Source organism: Cydia splendana, chromosome 16 (assembly GCF_910591565.1).
Source record: "Cydia splendana chromosome 16, ilCydSple1.2, whole genome shotgun sequence".
Classification (NCBI taxonomy): domain Eukaryota; kingdom Metazoa; phylum Arthropoda; class Insecta; order Lepidoptera; family Tortricidae; genus Cydia; species Cydia splendana.
In genome coordinates, this window is record NC_085975.1 from 6,848,715 (window position 1) to 6,869,195 (window position 20,481).

General features: G+C 35.6%; 1 protein-coding gene and 3 non-coding genes across 4 annotated transcripts in view; 1 reads left to right on the plus strand and 3 right to left on the minus strand.

Moving 5' to 3' along the window:
• Positions 1-236: 236 nt before the first annotated feature.
• On the minus strand, positions 237-318 carry Trnal-aag (transfer RNA leucine (anticodon AAG)). The gene has a single exon. It is a non-coding gene; the product is annotated as a tRNA-Leu (tRNA).
• Positions 319-7,897: 7,579 nt separating this feature from the next.
• The window catches only part of LOC134798158 (DNA-directed RNA polymerases I, II, and III subunit RPABC1), a 93,123-nt gene continuing 80,539 nt past the window's right edge, over positions 7,898-20,481 (minus strand). Inside the window, exon 7 of the mRNA XM_063770499.1 lies at positions 7,898-7,908. The gene's annotated coding sequence lies outside the window, so the exon portion shown is untranslated. The remainder of the gene's footprint in view (positions 7,909-20,481) is intronic.
• Positions 8,976-9,049, minus strand: Trnai-aau (transfer RNA isoleucine (anticodon AAU)). The gene has a single exon. It is a non-coding gene; the product is annotated as a tRNA-Ile (tRNA).
• Positions 10,213-10,286, plus strand: Trnai-aau (transfer RNA isoleucine (anticodon AAU)). Its single transcript has one exon. It is a non-coding gene; the product is annotated as a tRNA-Ile (tRNA).

Genomic DNA, 20,481 nt, shown 5'->3' on the forward strand with positions numbered 1-20,481 from the left:
TATTACTTACGTTTCATACATATTATTTTACAATGAAATGTTGGTATTGACAGACTTAATGGTAGATAAAAAAAAGTGTAATTTCAAATGATTACTTTTTTTAACTTCGAAAATGGCAGCAAAAATTCTCAAATAAATACTGAATGTTCACCTTTGACATAACTAATGTAACTCATGTTTGATAGAACTGTTAACTATCGAAAATAATAAAATAGAAAAAAAAAACTAAAAGATAATGGCAGCGGTGGGATTCGAACCCACGCCTCCGAAGAGACTGGTGCCTTAAACCAGCGCCTTAGACCGCTCGGCCACGCTACCTCTTGTGAGCTATGTCGAAATAGGCGTTTAGTTGCCCTTGCTCATTCTATCTTTATCTGACCCCATTTTGAATGAACCTGCGGGCGCAGCACGGTTCCATTTTTATCGCCTATCACTATGCGCGTCCCTTTCGCACTTACATACTTGTTAGAACGTGACAGGCATGGTGACAAGGGATAAAAACGCGACCGTGCTACGCCGCCTGATAATAGATTAGCTCTCCTCTGTTTTGTACATGCTATAAATGAACATGTTTTGAATGATTCATCATCATTTATTCATAGATTTACATTTATTTAATTAACTGGTACCTAAGCTAAAATATCATAGGTTTTTTGGTAAAAAAAGCATAACAAATTCCTATTTAGGACCTAATGTTTTGCTAATGTTTCTTTTGAATCCTATTATCATTTCGGTCGAATAACATCCAATGGTTTTAGGAAAACCATGTAGCACTTACCTATACCTACATGTCAAAAGTGCCATGTCACAAGCCCTCATAGAAATAAGTCAAATACAGCCTACAGTATCGATAGTTCTCGGAATCAATGCGCACACGTCGTTTTCCGTGGAAAGCTGTAAACGCGCATGTGAGACTTCGCGCTTTACGAACAGCAATACTTAAGAGGGGGCGTAAGGCCTGGAAATTAGAAGGAAACAAAATATATGACGCAGCAACGCGCAAAACTTGCGACGGAAGATATAGCCGTCGCGCGGGTTTTTTCCTTTTATCTCAAAAGAAAATTTTGCTATTCAGATCTCTCGTCTCTCGGCTAAGTATATCACTAGCTATTTTATACTTAAACTACATATTTAGGTACGTATACTGCTATAGTAGGTACCTAAGCACGGTAAAGATATAAGTACAACTGAAAATAAATGAAAAGACATGTTTTCATGATTTTTTTGTATCGAGACAACTTTAACACTTTTGTTTTAGCCCCCTCTTAATGACCATTGGTGTCCCTTGTTTCCTTGAAATCAGGTTTACGCCGTTTACGGATTGCGTATCCACTGTGGTAGGTACGATTAACAACTCTATCGGACATCGGGCATGTCTATTTTGATAGGTTCACCTGGTACACGGTTTTATTGCTAGCTGTGTATTTCTTTGTGCAATCTTTCAGGTTAAATTAAACTATTCCAACAGGTTAATTGGCCTAATCAATCTTATTTTACTGTGCGATCCAATTGAACAGGATGAAGTTGAAAGACAACTCAGAAATTAAACTAAATACCGTAAAACTCTTATCTAAATGTCGTAGTTCCGAAGCTATTTAATATTTAAATTAATAAATGGAAGAACAACACAGACAAAACCAAAAACAATATTGGTAGGTATTGACACTTAACTACGTATTGAACTTATTGACTGTGTCGTAGTGCCTACTACTATAGTTAGGTGGTTTCACGGTACTTCGAAACGAACGAAATTTTACCTAAGCCTATTGGGTGAATTGTACAGTGAATATTAGATCAAGTAGGAGTTATTAGAATGTCGCAGTCCTTCTTTCTAAGGTTTCTAAGCCATGGACCTTAGATATGAATGCGGCCTGTCCATTTTTGTGTGCTATGTCAGTGGTGGCAGAAATACGTTCAAGCGAAGACGACAACGCACAACTAGAAAAGTGTGAACTTTCGTAAGACATATATGTAGTATGAAATGGGCATACCCCGGTCTGACTAGTCGATGTCGATAAAATGTTGATACACTTATCATACCACCGTTATGTAATTTTACAATATTATAATCTTGATTACAATATATGAACTAAATCAACATTCAACCAGGGTACGGTACCTATGATCAAATGGGTCTAGGACGCTGCACATAGGGGTAAATTCACGATCTACGGGGCCAAAATTATTTTTGCGGATTTTTGTATTTTTTAACGTTTTACGAAGTTGAAACAACTGTTTCATGATATTTTTTTTTAATTTACTTATAGGGTAATTTTTTCAAAATTCTACTGATATGTAAAATTTCGACATCTGCACAAAAGAGGAGAAAATTAAAAATATAGTAAAATGTGTATAATAATTTATTACTGAAATAAAATCAGTTGCCATATTAAGCTACAGTCTCTGCTATGATGTTTTCTTCTTCGCTTCCGGAAGAGCACTCTGGGTTCGGATCGGCAGGCAATAGCAATTCTATCGTCTCTGGCAGGAAAGTACTGTGCTTTCTTTTTTTTACTTTTCTCCTGCAGCTCAGTAAGGGGTCGGAACTCAAAAGTAAGCGATTCAAAATATCCGTGTTGCAGCTTTCTTTCGTAAACTTCCTTGCGAAATCAAGTCGATAAGATCGGAAATGCTTGTTACGCGCTTCTGCACCTTCTTCAGTGAGCTGTCCAATGGGTAGTAACGCATTTTTTTATAATAACAGGACCATGGACTAGTATCTTATGCATCGTGGGCGTCATGGGATGCCATCCGTATAATTTGACATATAGTTCTCCTGTTTCCTTTGCGTAACTGTCGTATTTTTCAGAGTCAATTTTGTGGCAGCTTGATATCGTCTCTAAAATTACTTTTAATCTATATATCAGCTCGTAACTGATTCCAGTTATATCTGATGCTAATTTTGGGTCATCAAAAAACCTTCTGCTGGTGTTTCCATCATTCGTGTTGCCGAAATTTGCCTTTGGCATATCTACAAATAACGGACTTTCAGCAACGGGAATCGCGAAAGAGCCTTCTAGCCAAGAATTATTGTTTTTTATGAATCTGTCTTCTTTATATCAGTATAGCTCAGGCTTTACTCCATCTAGTAGTAGAAAAAAGTTGATCTCTTAAGGAACACAGTTTTTCTTCCAATGTAGGTAAATTTTTACTTTTGAAGAGATAAAATATGTGTTTTCTAGTCACGATCTTTATTTCTGACGTATTTGGTACATCTAAAATAAATAAACATGTCGATTAAACTAAGTACAAAAAAAAGTTTATTTTTGAGTAAAATGGCGGATTATTTTTAAAGTATAAAAATTATGATTTGGCGGAAGCATGCCGAAAGTCTTTTTTTAAATTATAATAACCAAAACAATAGACTATAACATGTCGTTGACAATTCTGCTCGATCTCACCCTATTGTATTACTTATTAACGAGTGAAGTTTTTTTTTTGCGAAAAATGACGCTCAAAAACAGTCTCTCTTTCAGAGCATTAACCTAGCCTCAAAAACAAATAAATAAAGCATATTTTTATTTATGCTTATAAATTAGTAACCTGCTCTTTCAGAATCCATGATTTTTTTCACTCTTGATCTCTTAAAAACAATAAACCACACCGTCAAAGTTTTGCTTTTCTAAGAGCGCCGAGAACAAGTAACATCCACGAAGTGACACGATCAAATTCCGACTGACGTGAAACGAATTAGAAAGTGCATACGAGGGTGGGAGGGGTTGTTATCTAGCCTCTAAAGGGTCCTCTACCGCAGGTAGCTGTTACCGCAGAGGTATTTATTGTTTTGATAAATCGACTTTTGGCCGCGTAGATCGTGAATTTACCCCTTAGGGGCTGTCCATAAATTACGTCATCGTTTTTTGACGATTTTTGACCCCCCCCCCCCCCCCTAAAATCATCCAAAAATCATGCTTCGAATGACCCCGTTTCCTCCTACGTCATGCTACCATCATCCGATGTCCAGACCCCCCCCTAATTTGAAATGACGTAATTTATGAATAGCCCCTTAGTGCGCTGGAGCGGCGCCAAAGGCATGCACAGAGCGAATACTTACAGCTTACAGCTAACCTTTCTAACTCTTAAAGTTAGGTGAGCCATGTTGCCAGGCAGTGATTGCAGGTGGGCCAAAATGATGATGATGATGGATTGGTGGCCGCTTTCGGATGAAAGAAGCGCCTGACGTCCGTTGGCTTGTTGGGTGGATGATATTCGGAAAATCGCTGGACACTTCGGATCAGGATAAGTTACGTACACGAAGAGAGGCCTATGCTCAGCATAACAGGAGGTTAATGAAAGGTGAGCGAGCGGAGTTTGATCCATGCTGACAGTAGATATATTGGCAACATTACATTGTACGTATCGTATTAGGTAGATAATTGATAGCTCGTCATAAACCGAGTTTACGGTAGCCGATCTTGTAGCATTGGGGTAATTTCCGCGCTGTCAGGACCCGTTAATGTTGGGTCCATATAGTGGCCACATTGATGGAAGATTACAGTCATCAAGTAAGCTGCGCCTAGTTTGAATTGAGAGATTTGATGTTTTGTAAGTACCAGTAACAATAACATACTTATAATAAATTACGTATTTTCAATCTAATTAAATATTGTTATATATATCAAAATTGCTCTCTACATAATTTCAATTTAGCGTGTCACTGTAAGGTAATGTCAGGAAAGGGAGGATTACCCGTACTTTTTGACAGGATGTACCTACACCATACAGTGACACGCTCAATTGAAATTTAATAGAGAGCAATTTTGATATAAGTATCATTTTTGCAATTAAAGGACTTAAGAGCCAACGGGAGTGGTCATTTCTCCATACAAACGTACTCCTCGTTTTCCTCCGTGGTTTTTGAAGCTAGAGCAATGATTTTTTTAACACAGATTAATATTGTCAATATCTGTGTCGGACCGTTTTGCTTTTTATGATATTTTTGTTTTTTAAGGCGCTAGAGCCCTTCAAAAATGGCCAAAATGGCCTAATTGACTATGCCGCAATGAGAGGCGTGGCATTCAAAACTGATATCAATTAGCCAAAAAAGCAAAACGGTCCGACACAGATAATTTCATAATCATTTAGATTTCCAAATTTGGTTACGATTGGTTAAGTTTTGGAGGAGGAAACAGAGGAGTACGAAACCTCGATTTTTGAGATTTTTACGCAGGATTTTTCGCCTTGTCCTTATCGCACTACTTTTAGGTGCCGCTTCCGTTAGCGAGACGGGTATATTTACCTAAAATATTTAAAACTCAGCTCCTGTTTCGTCTTAAAACCTGCAAGAAATTGGTTTATTAATTTAATAATTATTAATTGTAGTACTTGTGTAACTACACTTTCCAACATATTTTTTACGCCGCTTTACGAGTAGGTTTAAAATGTAACTAATACTTACGTCATTTATAATAATAAGCTAGCCCAAGAAGCTGGTGTGTATCAGAAGTCAGAACCCTTAATCATGAAATTATAGCGTAACACGGTCCATCTTCACCAGTGTGTGTTTAGTAGGTAACCTTGGCAAAGGAGGTCGTAAGCGCCATGATACCATTTTATACAAAATTAATGTTTATTCTAATGCGTTTTTTAAAGGATTAAGTCCCTTCGCGCTACTAAGGTGGTTACGCCCTTTTTGGAGCGGGACTAGTGATTTACTTCAAATTATTTGACTGCTCGGATCTGATCAGCGGCTTCTTCATAATTATTTATACATTATGTGCACGTGTGTTTTGATTGGCCGACGCTTACACCGTAAACATTTATCTTACATGTTGAAATAAATACAATTTGAAAAATCAACATTATTTCTACAACATTAACAAATAAGAACACTCGCAACTTTAGTCATTTAGCTAGTAGGTCGACATTTTAGAAGGGATAAGTGCTCTAAATAGCAAAATGAAATTTTAGTTTACTTTCACGGTATTACTGATCACCATTGAACGGCTTGAACACATACTTACTCGTAATATTCAATTGATGAACCGATTTTTTTCCAAAGGTACCTTGTTCCAAAGCATCAGGAGCAGTTTTCCATGATCATTAATCGAACTGGATGCAGCGTGAAACGTGAAGATTAAACTGTCACCGTCGTTTTGTTATTGTTTGACAATTTGTATTTCCATACATTTTTACCTGGGTGTGTGGTCCCATCCAGTCATCTTTTTTCCCATCTATATTTCTGCACCTATGTGTGATAAAAGTTTTCGGTGTGACAGTAGCCAGTCTGTATCTTCCCACGCACTACATGATGGCCGATTATTGTAATCGGAACTCGGTATAAAGCCGGCTTTAATAAAAGTGTTAACTAAATGGTTATCAACTTACTGACAGGTAAAAATTAACACATAGTTTTCGCTTCTCTTGTTATTATGGGCCGAAAATCGAAACAAGTAGGTGATCATTGTGGTAAGCTTATTTTGGAGGTATTTAAGGGGCCCACAGATTACCAGTTCGCCTGACGATATCAGCCTGTCAGTTAAACGCAAAAGGTGACAGTTCCGAACAACTGACAGGCTGATATCGCCCGGCGAACTGGTAATCTGTAGGCCCCTTTACTACCACTGGTTATACTCGTACTTTATAATTGCATACTTTATCGTAAAACACATACTTTTTGGTTTATGTTAATTTTGATCGCTGATCGCAAATCAAATAGGTATCTCAATTGTCGCCATAAAATTAATACATAGAAATAGGAAAATTAGTCAACAGAGATAGAAAATTTTTTTTTTCCTTTTTTAGATTAAAAATCCGTTCGTGGACAAAAGATTTAATAAACGATATTTATCTTTTTTTCTACTATCTTTTTAATAAACCCATTAATCAACCGATCAATTGATGGATCAACCGATCCAAGTAGGTACTACGTTTTTCGTAGGTATACATGAACGTACGTTGCTTGAGTATGTCTACGAGTATATTATGAACATAGCTCTACAAATAATTATCGCTGCCAACTCTACGTGATTCGGAACGTGATGGACCTTCGAGCAACACGGAAGGGAGGCGGCATTCGCACTATTTCCCCTCTGCCGAGGTACAAGATTAGCGCGTCAATCTAATCTAGCGCGGGTAATAAAACTAGTTGCACTTGGATTTTTCACTAGACCGAGTCCAGATGCGCGCGTGAACACTGCTGCACATAAATGCCTGTTTGCTCGTTTTTTTGTTATAAAAAGAGGTCGGGGACATCAAATTTATAAAAAGAAAGTGTTACATTTCACATGTAATATTTTTTTTTACATATCATACGTTTAATTACATTCAAACACAATTATTATATTTTAGTCTCATGTAATTGTTGGATTTATCGATTTTGCTCGCTCAGTACAAATTGCGGATCGGTCGAGCGACAAATCCGACTTCTCATCTCTCAGAATACAATAACATACTTCAACGAAAATGTGTTAGTGTGCGTGTTGTGACACTTGTCACTCGTCCGTACACAAAAAGAGATCGAGGTTTGCAAGATTTGTCTTTGACGTGTGTCATTTTCTATGTATTTGTGTCGTCATTACAGATTGGATTTTGTATGTAAGTGTGTGAGAAGTGCGACTGTGTGCACCTTTCCCCCCGCGAAAAATGGCAGAAAGATTTGTACGGTGAGATATCGCTTGGGCCCCTCCCTTCCGATGTATCGGAAGCCGGTGTTGCTCGAAGTGATGGACCAATCGCGGGGCGGAGTCAGCTACCGACAAAAAACAAAATAACACTCCTTATCTTTTGTCTTAACAACCATTATCTTTAAACAGATACTGTTGGGTTAGCATTATTTAATCAAAGGCTACCGTTTGTTTTACTTTAGATGTGCAATTAGGGTCACGGCTCACCAGCGCACATTAAAAATATAACTAAGCCATACTGGGCAATATAGCTGATACTTTATTGTGTAATAAATTAAATTTTGAATAGTCTCGCCCATCCCATCGTATTGGTAAATGTGAAATCTACAGTCAAGATATTTTTTTTTTAATTTTTAGTGTTCCGTGCAAAACTTTGTTCACGGAACACTTACCTATGGGATCACTTCGGTCTTGCAAATCAGTTAATTTGAGGCTGTGATTTATTATTCTACCTTATGCCTCGTATGTTTGGAGCAAATTACAATATATGCCTCACCAGGAATAGCAATTTGTAGATTTGTCGTATTTTTCGGACTCGGCTCCGTATCACAAAACTGAATCTCGTCCACAAATTGACATTTCCCGGCCTCTGCAAACATGTAAGAATAAGAACTATACATTCAGTTAAAATAGAATGAAAATTTTAGTAGAACCCAAAAGAAAGCATCTTTTTCAGATAATTATGGGAGGGTTACATGTTTACTTACCTACCTGCCAGATGAATATATCACTAATGTAGGAAATGCATACTAATGTGTTATTAATGATGTCCAATCAATGTTTTGCCAGTTGTCTACAAGAAATGCGATGACTTGACATGATTAAGTTGTTACGTAGTGAAAAGTCAATATAAGACACACATCAGTCATCTAAATGAAAGCAAAACAAACGGAATAAGTGTTAAGAAAGTTTCGAGAAAACGTCTTTATATTACTTTTGTAGCTTGGCAATAATTGGCCGAGCGAAACCGAAGGTCTCACAGCTCGATTCGGAAAATGAATTATATTTCTACTAGACTTCAACAAGTTACGATACGGATAATTTAAAGATATTTGTAAGATAGATATGCCAATTTTGACGTTTCCGCGATTCTGGAGGTCCTCTTGAACGATTTCGACAAGTTATGACTTAGATATCCAAGTCACATCTAGTCGATATCTATTAATGTAGATCTAGTTGATCTCTAAATCGTCTCAAGATCTTGTGATTATCTCGAAATCCGAATAGGCCTGTATGTTTCAGCTTTGGGAAATAATGCTCTAGGTCGTATTTCTCTACCGATTTTCGTTAAATTTTATGGGTAGGTATCCGACTTCTGATGTCGGTTATTATTATTAATAAAAAATGTTTTGGCCCATGAGGGGATCGAACCCGCGACCTTCGCGTTATTAGCACGACGCTCTAACCAACTGAGCTAATGGGCCGGTTGTGTTATTGTATGAAACTCGCCAAATTATGTTTTAATAATATTTTGTATATCTATATCCTGTCATAAACAGAAGTACAATGTTAAGATAAGAAAGCTATAAATATCAATCTGATACGTTTAATAATATAAGTCAATGCCAATGCAATGCACTTATTATAGTCTGTATCTTTAGGTATGTAAATAAAAGTAAATAAACAATTTTTAAATTTTTGCGTACTTAGTTATAAAATTTATTGGTTAACCAACCAAATACAAAAACCGCCTGGATCTGTCACTGAACGACCAGACTTTAACCTACATTATTTGATCATGTAATGTTTTCATCAACCCTCCTCGACTGGCTTGGGGAGCCATTTGAGGGTAGATTTTGTTTACTTTTATTTAAATACCTAAAGATACAGAGATAGGTCCAGGCTTGCTGCACCCAAATAGGAAGTGAAAATATATAGGGCCTTATATCCAAATGTTGAGTGAAATTCAGATGGTACAGTCGCCTTCAGATACCTATATCGGAGCGGCCGAGCTGCTCAAAAATATCTGAACACGTACTCTAACGCCTTGACAATAGAGGTGTGTATATATTTGTGAGCGCCTTGGCCGCTCCGATATATCTGATGGCGACTGTACCTACCCTACCTAAGAGATGTATAGCTGGCGTTTTTAGCTACTAAGGTACCTATTTGATTATGAAGATAAAAAGGAAGAGGTACTTAAAAAAATTCACTAAAACTGACAATATAATAGTAGACGTATGTACTTACTTATTAATTTATGTATTAAAATGGTAGTTGCTTGTATTTTTTGTTTTGTTAATGCTTTGCAATAATGACGATTTTTTTCTTAATTATACACATTACACAATGTATGGCAAAAGACACAGAAAATCGACCTAAACCTTCATCCAAAACTAAACTAAAATTTAATGTGTCCTCGAAATCACGCGATCTTGATTCTTGGCATTTACACCTACCAAAGACATAAGTATGTAATACCTACTCGATGTTAATATAGGTATACAACATATGTACAAGAATAGAGCAATATTCAGAATGAACAAAATGATGTCTTTATTTAAACGCTGATTGATCTTTTGTTTCAGTTATCACATTGAAAACGAGTGTACAGGTAGGGGTCGCGTATTTCGACCGCTCTCCCGCCGGCCCATTAGCTCAGTTGGTTAGAGCGTCGTGCTAATAACGCGAAGGTCGCGGGTTCGATCCCCTCATGGGCCACTCTTCTTTTTGTTTTTTTATTATAATTATTTATTTTGTAACAGTTTGTGTTGTACAGCCAATATCAGATATATCGGGGCGCCCAAGGTTCTCAAAGATATCTGAACATACACGTTAGCTCTTGGTAATAGAGTTTTTGTCCAGATTCAGATATTTTTTTTTATATCTTGGCCGCTCCGATACGAGTATTACCTACAATACAATACATAATAATACCTACCTACCTAGTATTACCTACGTTTGTTGTAATGTTTACTGCAGAATAATCTTGACTTTTCAAATAAACCCTTTCCAATTCCCAATTATTTGAATTAATTTTAGAACTAACTACACCAACCAAATTTAAAATTCGCGCATGATTCTCATAATTTAAATTTAGCCCCCATTTCTTCTCCATCCTCTCTATGTTGCCAAGATTTCTAACTTCTTTTTCTTGAAGTATTTATGTTAACAACTAAAGTCTGTCATAATTTTGGCTGTTGTCAAATAATAAAGTTTCTGCGTCCTGCTGTAAATATCTATCCAAAATTATGCTGTTTAAAATATTTATTAATTGTTTAGAAGTAATTTTATTTATTTTATTGTCTACCACGGCTCTATACATATACAAAGATAAAAGATAATGAGCTTCTGAATAATCCATTCTTCGATATCACAGCTAGTAAAGCAGTCAGAGATACGGTGAAGCGTCTGTAGTCAGCTCGGCTAGTAATGAATTGATTAAGTAGTCAATCTAATCGCACGCACTATGCTAGTTTATATGTTGTCGGAACAAGAATAACAATGTTGCTTCTTTGTTTATCCTTAAACAGATAGCTCTTAAGTTTAATGGTCATTAACATTAATTAAGTTGTTCGGAACTGTCAAAATTTTGTTCTAACTGACAGGCCGATACCGTCCGGCGGACTGCTAATCAGTGGGCCCCTTCAATTAGCTAATAATCGTTTGTCTTTATTTGTCATTTTGACTTATCTATATTACAGAGCAATTCGGACTTGGCTGAAAGTAATACCATCAACGAGTTTTTTCGTGACGTCAAGTAAATTCTGCTTGCCACATATTTTTTTCGAGAAAACTCAATTTATAATACTCCACCAAAATATTGCAAGCTTTTTATCGAAAAAAGACCATTTGGAACTAACTTTATCGGAGTTATGTGATTCAAGCATAAGCATTGACGTGATTTGTCTTACTGAGACGTTTATTAGATTAGGCCAGGAACAAAATGCTCTGCTGCGGCATTATGAACTAGCTTCTCACTACTCAAGGAAGTGCAAAAGGGGAGGCTCCTGTATCATGATTAGAAAGGGTATGAGCTATAAAACCGTCCAACCAATAAACGAATTAGCTGAAATGTATCACTTCGAATGCTGTGCTGTAGAGATTTCCTATATGAACCTAATAATAGTATGCGTATACAGGACACCGTCATCTTGCCTAAGTACATTTTTCAATAAATTAAGGTCGCTGCTCTTTATTGTGTCAAAGAAGTATCCAAAAAAGAAATTGGTATTGGCAGGTGACCTCAACATTGACACTCTTAAAATTAACAAACATAGCTCTGAGTTAGAAAACATTACTAAAAACTATAATCTGTATGACTACATAAATAAACCAACACGGCAAACGGCGTGTCTGGACCACATTATTAGTGATATTAAGGATGGCACCGGTGCTGTAATTCCCTTAGGGCTATCTGATCACGATACTGCCCAATTGTTCACATTTAAGCCAAAAAATGGACCAAAAATACAGAAAACAACTACTATACTTAAAAGAGATTATTCAGTCGAGAATGTGTCCAAATTTAAAGACTGCCTAAATAGTTTATCGTTTCATGATGTGTATAATGACAGTGATATAAATAGTGCCTTTAATAATTTTCATGAAACAGTAAGACTTTTCTATTTTCTATGTTTCCCGCTAATAAAAATTAAAATACAAAATAATAATAAGTTAAAGTGGCTCACGGCTGGATTAAAGGTCAGTACTAGAAGAAAAAGACAGCTTAGATTTGCTTTCTACAAAAATAATACGAACGAAAATAGGAACAAATATAATGCGTATTCCAAACTATTGAAGAGATGTATCACTCATGCCCAAAAGAACGAAAATAGAAAATTCGTTCTAAGTAGTAAAAATATATGCAGGGCCTCATGGAAACTCATAAAAAATGAAGTAGAATATGGCGTTACACATCAGTATTTAGAGTGTATTAATCATAATAATGTAACTGTTACTGACCCAGCTAAAATGGCAGAGACATTTAATAATTACTTTATTGAAACTACTAATAAATTAAATTATAAAACGGAGAATACACTTGGTGGGAATAAAATTAGCAATTCTATATTTCTTAAACCTTTTTGTGGAGAAGAAATAAATAAGATCATAACCTCGCTCAAAAATACCAACGCAGAAGGATATGATGAACTGGCAACGTACGTAATTAAAAAATGTTACCTAGAACTAGTTCCTATTCTAACATATCTAATCAATCGTTCATTACAGACAGGTATTTTTCCTAATCAATTAAAAAAGTCCATTGTAATACCCATCTACAAAAAAGGAGCGAAACAGGACATTGGAAATTATCGCCCTATTACGATTATACCAATATTATCCAAAATATTCGAGAAGGCAATGTATTTGCGGCTTAGTGAGTTCTTTAACAAATTCAATGTCATTACACCGGAACAACATGGTTTCTTGAGATCTAAATCTACCACCCTTGCCGTTTTTAACTTGATACGCGAAGCAACTACTCAGTACGATAATTATCGATATACAACCGCTCTGTTCTTCGACATGTCCAAAGCGTTTGACTTCGTTGTTCATGACCTGCTCTTGTATAAACTAAAATGTTATGGTGTCAGAGGTCCTGCTTTGAAATGGCTAACATCATATTTGGATAATAGACAACAGTGTGTTGAAATTAAGAGCTTGCAAAGCACTCAGATAGCGAAAGTGCACAGATCTAATTATAAAAATAACAATTATGGAGTCCCACAAGGAAGCGTCTTAGGCCCATTGCTATTCTTAATCTATATTAATGATTTACCGATGGTTACCCCTCATAAATGTATTTTGTTTGCCGATGACATAAGTATTATTGTAACGAATAATAAGACGGAACATATTAAATTCTTGGGACTTAATGTTGATAATGATTTAAAATGGAATAGTCACGTCGAATATGTATGTAATAAAATAAATAGATTTGTTTTTGTTTTGAATAGACTACGAACAACGACAGACGAAAAAACAACAATGGCAGCCTATCACGGCTATGTTGAATCAGTACTTAGATATGGCCTGATCGTGTGGGGGAATGGAATCGATATTGAAAATGCTTTCATATGTCAAAAAAAGTGCATTCGCGCTATATGTGGAGTATGCCCATTAACTTCTTGTAAGCCCTTATTTCCTAAATTAAATGTCCTTCCACTACCCTGCCTGTATATATTTGAAGTGTGTAAGTTTGTTAAATTAAATATAGACCTGTTTAAAACAGCCAACGAAGTATTTCTAAGAAATACTAGGAACACTAACAGGCTGGTCATAAATAAAATGCAAAGAACTGCCACTTTTAAGAAAAACTGTTATGCGATGTGTGTCAATTTATTTAATAAGCTACCGAACAATATCAGAGAATTGCCTAATAATAAATTTAAAAGAGCACTTTTTCAATGGCTGCTGTCTTCGACATTTTATTCTATTAATGAATACCTTGTTAATCAACAATTTAGTTAAATTATGTTAATTGAAGTGGTTTTGTTTGAGATACATACATGATATATTATTATTTCATATTTGACAGTATTGACATTATTTTTATTTCTATTGTTGTTCATGTTTAATTTGTAGAAAACTAGTTTAAGTAGGTTAAGTTAGGTATATATTACACTAAAATTTGCATGCTGCATAGTCAGTTAAGAAAGATGAGATTTGAAAATGTATAATTTTACAGAAACAACTTGTATATAACCTTTCTTATCGCAAATAAATGATTATGATTATGATTATGATTATGATTATGTATTTGTAAGAAAGGACATAATTTACTTAACTCAATCAGGCCCGTAAAGTTTAGCAAACCAGGTTAGCCACATATGTACATAGTTAGGCTTTAGCCCATGGTCGACTGGTAGAAAATTCCTTCTAGAATTAAATCCGCCATATGTACTTTCATGTACTGTGTCTTTAAATTCTTTCGCAATTGTATTAAATACCATATCACTCATACAAATTGTATTATATTTATTTCATACTTATAGTTTACAGCTTAGGTACTTACGCTAACTCAGTACTCACTCGCCGAAAGTAGGTACCTATAGGTAATGATTCATTACTAATGAATATTGTTTTTTTTTTTCTTAGCCTATTTGTGTGTCCCAGTGCTGGGCAAAGGCCTCTCCCCTGGTTCTCCATGACTCCCAATTTAGCGCTTCCTCCGGCCAGTTGTTAAGGAAGAGGTCAAAGTATAATATGTATGACTGTTTTGAACACATATTTAACCGGATTTATTTTATAATTTTTATGTAGTAGTAGGTCCTACAGGTCAATGCTTAAAATAAGATATTTCTAGATTAGATTTAGTGTGCAACAAAATTACGTCAGCAGGTTGCATGCAATCGAAACCCCAATACGGTGAAATAAAACATAGCATGTTAACTGTTTTAAAGCCTCTAGTCAAAAGACAGCTAGATTTAGCTAGTTGTTGGGGCGTTAGTCAGACAGACAGACAAACAGCGCGTCGGCGTAATGAAGATTAACTGGGTAGTTAGTACTCATTAGAATTCACACGTCGATCGAAACGCGGTTGATTTTTGCCTAGTTTGAGATTTGTTTATACGTTTTGATAGCTCACAGCGTGGATTGAATACGTGCTGCACGGATATCATGGTCGCATTTTTATCACTTGTCATATCATGCGTCGCTTTCGCACTTTCATACTTGTTAGAACGGAACAAGCATTGTGACAGATGATAAAAAGGCGACCATATTAGACTTGCTGAAATGATTAGTAAGTAGGTAATCTATCAAACCGTATTACAGCTTGAGTAGTCAAGATGATAACTAGGGTGGTCCAGAAACATTTTTTTTTCATTATTTTCCTTCCACAAGGCTTTCTCTACTCGATTAGATTTCAAAATGTCTCTATGCATATATATTAGCGTAATATAATTGTGTTCAGGAGTCGCGATGATTTGAGAATAAACTGAGGGTATTCTACCCTGACGATTTCAATTGAAAACTACAGCGTTTTTAGGGTTCCGTAACCAAAGGGTAAAAACGGGACCCTATTAAAACCATGGCGCCATTTACTTCAGCTACCAAACTCGGGGCATTCATACCCCCTTATTCATAAAACTTTACGGGCCTGATTTAGTTAAATTATATTTTATCCCTTTCTTACAAATACATAAGTCAAAATGACAGATAAAAACAAACGATTCATAGCTAATTCAGGCCAGTAACGTATTTATGAGTAACGCCGATAAACTACACACCTAAGTATCCCCTTATTCATAAACGCGGTACAAACCTCAATTCGCTAATAATCGTTTGTCCTTATCTGTCATTTTGACTTATGTAAGAAAGTGACTAAATATAATTTAACTAAATCAGGCCCGTAAAGTTTTATGAATAAAGGCCTGTGCACACCGACTGCGTGCGCGTGACGTGTACGTGCGCGTGCGGCGTTGTAGTATACAGATCCTTATGAGAGACGGCACACCGCTTGCGTGACGTGTGCTAACTTAAGACTCCGCTGTCAGTCCGTCCGTCTGTCTGTCTGTCACCAGGGATAGTTGAAATTTTCACAGATGATGTACATATATTTCTGTTCCCGCTATAACAACAATTTTTGAAGTGAAAACTTCTTTAGCGGCGCTGTGCACTTTTTGTGATGGGGAAAAAATGTTAAACTCGCGACAGGTCACGTGACCGAAAGATTTGACAGATTGAAAATTCGTAAGACGGACACGTGACCTGATCGAAAAACTGTTACAATGTCATTGAGTTTTCACTACTTTTCACTTCTGCCGGCACTCCCGGAGTGCAACCCGTTGTTTTTTTGCCCTTTTTTGTGTAATGGTACGGAACTCTTCGTGCGCGAGTCCGACTCGCACTTGGCCGGTTTTTTAGAAGTGAGTAGGTACCTGATCCTATTCGAAAATTAGACAAACTCTTTAGGGCCGTTCCATTACGGACGTTAGGGTCTTACCGTCACAATTGCTTTCCAATAAGAGTTATGAGTACGAATATCATATGGATAAGACTTAATTGCTGAATTTTGTCGCTTATGCTTTTGATGTAATCAATAAAGGTACCTACTTATTAACCGGCTTTGCCGCCTCGTGGTGTGCTCGGTATCATAATCTTTAATGTTAATGCTTATTGAATAAGAGTGTCTACCTTTAGTCGGGTTCTTAATTTCTTTCAGAAAGGCTCCCTTTTTTAGACAGCATTGGAATTCCTGCGCCGATTATTTATTTATTTATTTATTTATTTATGGTTTTTCCTGACAGTAGGTATGTTTTTGAGTACATTTGTTTGCTTGTTGCTGTATGAAGATTGTAACTTAGGAACTTTTACTTTGTAAGGTATCACTAGATTAATTCAGCTGTTCATTTGAGTTGACATCCATATTGTTGATGTTGATGGTAATAAATATGAGAGAATATTATAATAGTAGGTACAGAACACTGTACAAGGGTATTTTCCACCACCACCACCAGCCACCACCACCACCAGCTCGGAAAGGCTTACTTTGCACTTCAAAAACTGATAGCAAAGTTGCATTTTATTCACATGTGAGGCAAAGTAATCAAATGCAAATTTGAGTTTTTTTCTTATGTTTGCTGGTAGAATTGACTTTTAAATGATGATTTTGGATGATAAATATTTAATAACATTCATTTGGATTTGATTTGGTTTGATTTTGTTTGAAATTTTACATATATTTGCTTCGGGTTGGTGTGGTGAAAAATTCTGTGTTTCACTCGGGGCAAATTTTGTTTAACCCTCGTGCTTTGCAACCCTCGCAACGCTCAAGCAAGATTCTATTTTTGGAATCTTTCGCTTGGTCGGGTATCAATATTAGCACGAGCGGTTAAAAAACAACTTTGCCCCCTTGTAAAACAAATAACTATTTCTCCTATCCTAAAATGTGTTGCTTAACTTCAAACTCGGGTAAATCCATTCGGCCCTCTCAGCAAATATATACCCTATTACCTTTTCTTAATACCAAAATCGCATAATCTTACAGATGGATTTACCCGAGTTTGAAGTTAAGCGACTCAAATGTCCTTCACTAAATTACAAAAAAATAAGTACTTATAAAATTTTTGTATCTAGATGGGAATAATATAGTAAGTTATACGTTTACAATATTTCAACATTTATTATAAGGACTACAATATACCTACATATATAAGTGTAGGTTATTTATTAAACATTATAATTATTTTATGCACAGAATTAGAAGGTCTTCTCACCAATATTTAACTAATTCTTGCGAGAATAATCGCCAAAAAATATAAATCGGCCGACATATTGATTGTAAGCGATAAATTTAATTAAATGCGTACACAGGCGGCGCGATCAAAGACATTACGGGGACCATCGATACCGATTTATTCATTTAAAGTTTAAATATGTCAAGATTCTTTTAATCCTCGAGTTTAACCTTTCAATTTGGTATTATCAGCAATGATTAGTACTGTTTCTCACCGACTGCCGATAAATGGAGGGTATGTTGGCTTTCGATTATTATTCTGAAAACTACGCGGGACTATACAAATATCTTAGTATTTTCATGTATTGTCTAATTAACTACTTTAGTCGCCTTAAATATGGAAATTATGAAAGCAAACAAATTATTAGATTTATTTTCTTGTGAATACAAATTTGATTGTGGTTTAACCTAACATCTTATAGGTTAGGTTAAACTTTCAGATCGTGGAACGGCTCTAAAAATTTAATAAGTACTAAAATTAATATATAATCATTTGGATTATCGCAGTACTAGTATTATGAATATTATGATGTCAAGTCTTATTATTTTCTTAGTTAGAGGCTTATTTTATTGGCAGCACTTTGTTTCATATCTGAAAATATTAATAATGCGTCGGGTTACTTGCCCGGGAACAAATAACTACAATATTGCTAATGAAGACAGGTGGATAGGTACCTACAACTTCTACAGAGTGTTTTTATATACATGTAGTATTAGAGAATATATTTCACAAAATCATTATTGTATTTTTAGTAGGTACATATATATTATCAGTTATGATACTTATGATTAGAGATGCCCCGAATAGTGAATATGGCCGAATACCGAATATTCAACCCCTCTCTCGGCCGAATACCGAATATTCGGCGACCGAACATTCATCATGACATACGAACATTTTGAGTCACAATTATTATAAAAACTGTTCGCCAATAAAGCACAACGTTTGCTAAGATATATTTTCATGTTGAACAGAATTAATTAATGTAGTTAGAGTCAATCAAATCAGACCCATGATAAAAAAAATTGTAATCAATAAATGCTCAAAAACGTGCCTTCATATTTAACTACTTTCCAAGAATACATTCTAAATATTAAATATACCTAGTTTTTGGTTATTTTTTTGTGTAATTTTTCTTTTTAGGTGTATCCGAATATTCGGCAAAGTGGCCGAATAGACCGAATATCGAATCGTTGCCGAATATCCGTGGCATCTCTACTTATGATCTTAAATGATTAAATATGTATAAACAAGTAATTTAAGTCGAATCATCGCTCGACCTTCTAAAATAATTAAAACAGCTTATATTTATGCTGTCAGTATCGAATGTACTAAAAGTACCTTTTTTCTTATGAAATTATTTTTATTTATATAGGTAGGTAGTGATTTTTCTTATTTTTATTAACTTAATATGATGTAAAGTGTAAATGATTAAATATGTATAAACAAGTAATTTAAGTCGAATCATCGCTCGACCTTCTAAAATAATTAAAACAGCTTATATTTATGCTGTCAGTATCGAATGTACTAAAAGTACCTTTTTTCTTATGAAATTATTTTTATTTATATAGGTAGGTAGTGATTTTTCTTATTTTTATTAACTTAATATGATGTAAAGAGTCATTCTCTGGAACTTGCTAACTATGTAAACAAACCGCCATATTGCAATTGTCAAAAATGATGAAATTACTAGTGACTTTTGTTTACATAGTTAGCAAGTTCCATAGAATGACACTTTAGAACCATAGCTAATTATAATATTGCGCTGTAAAATATATACACCCTGAATGTGTAAGGCTGTTATCGAAAACCTTGGACATTTTCGTAAACTCAATACTTAATAAAAGGCGTTTTGCTTCATTAAGCGAACTCAGACCAGTTTATTTGAGTACAATCATTCTTTTTACGATAATGTGCCCAACCTTAATGGTAGTTCTTTGTACGCCGCTTGGGCCTAACATTGGCTTAAATAAGTCGAAAAATATCTCGAGTAGCATTCCGATAAGCAAGGCGTTAAGGCTACTTTTCCAATAGAGATCTCCATAAATAGATTTATTTAAGTTTGGTTACACAGATACGACAGAGGTAAAGGCAAGCCCAAGCTCAGATTTAATTCTAGAAAATTGAAAAGCTTGACAAGCTTGTCTCGAATAAGCTTCCCCTTTTGCCTACGGTTGTTTAGCGCCTCAACAGAGGCTCATAGCACATCTTATTTGAAAAACTTTGTGCGACGAAACTTAACGTGGCAATAATTTAAAATTACATTTAAAAAATCAAATCATGATATTCATAACATAATAATTGACACCTGTTAATTGTCAAACAACAAATGTGTCGCTTAAGTTTGAGGCTTGAGGTAACTCGGGTAAATCCATTCGACCCTACCTCAACCATACCTACCACAAATATCTATCTACCCTATTACCTTTTCTTAATACCAAAATCGCATAATCTGACAGATGGATTTACCCGAGTAAAGTTCAGCGACTCAAATATGTGCTATCGCCACTAGGACGGCGTTAGCTTCCGTCATTACAACACTGGTGAGAAAGCAGCCTAACTTTCGCGGTGACACTAACAAGCATGTATTTTGGCCACTGTATACGCAGCCGAAACTGACAAGTTTGAGAACCAGTAAGACTGGACGGCTAAGCCATTTGCTACTTGAGATT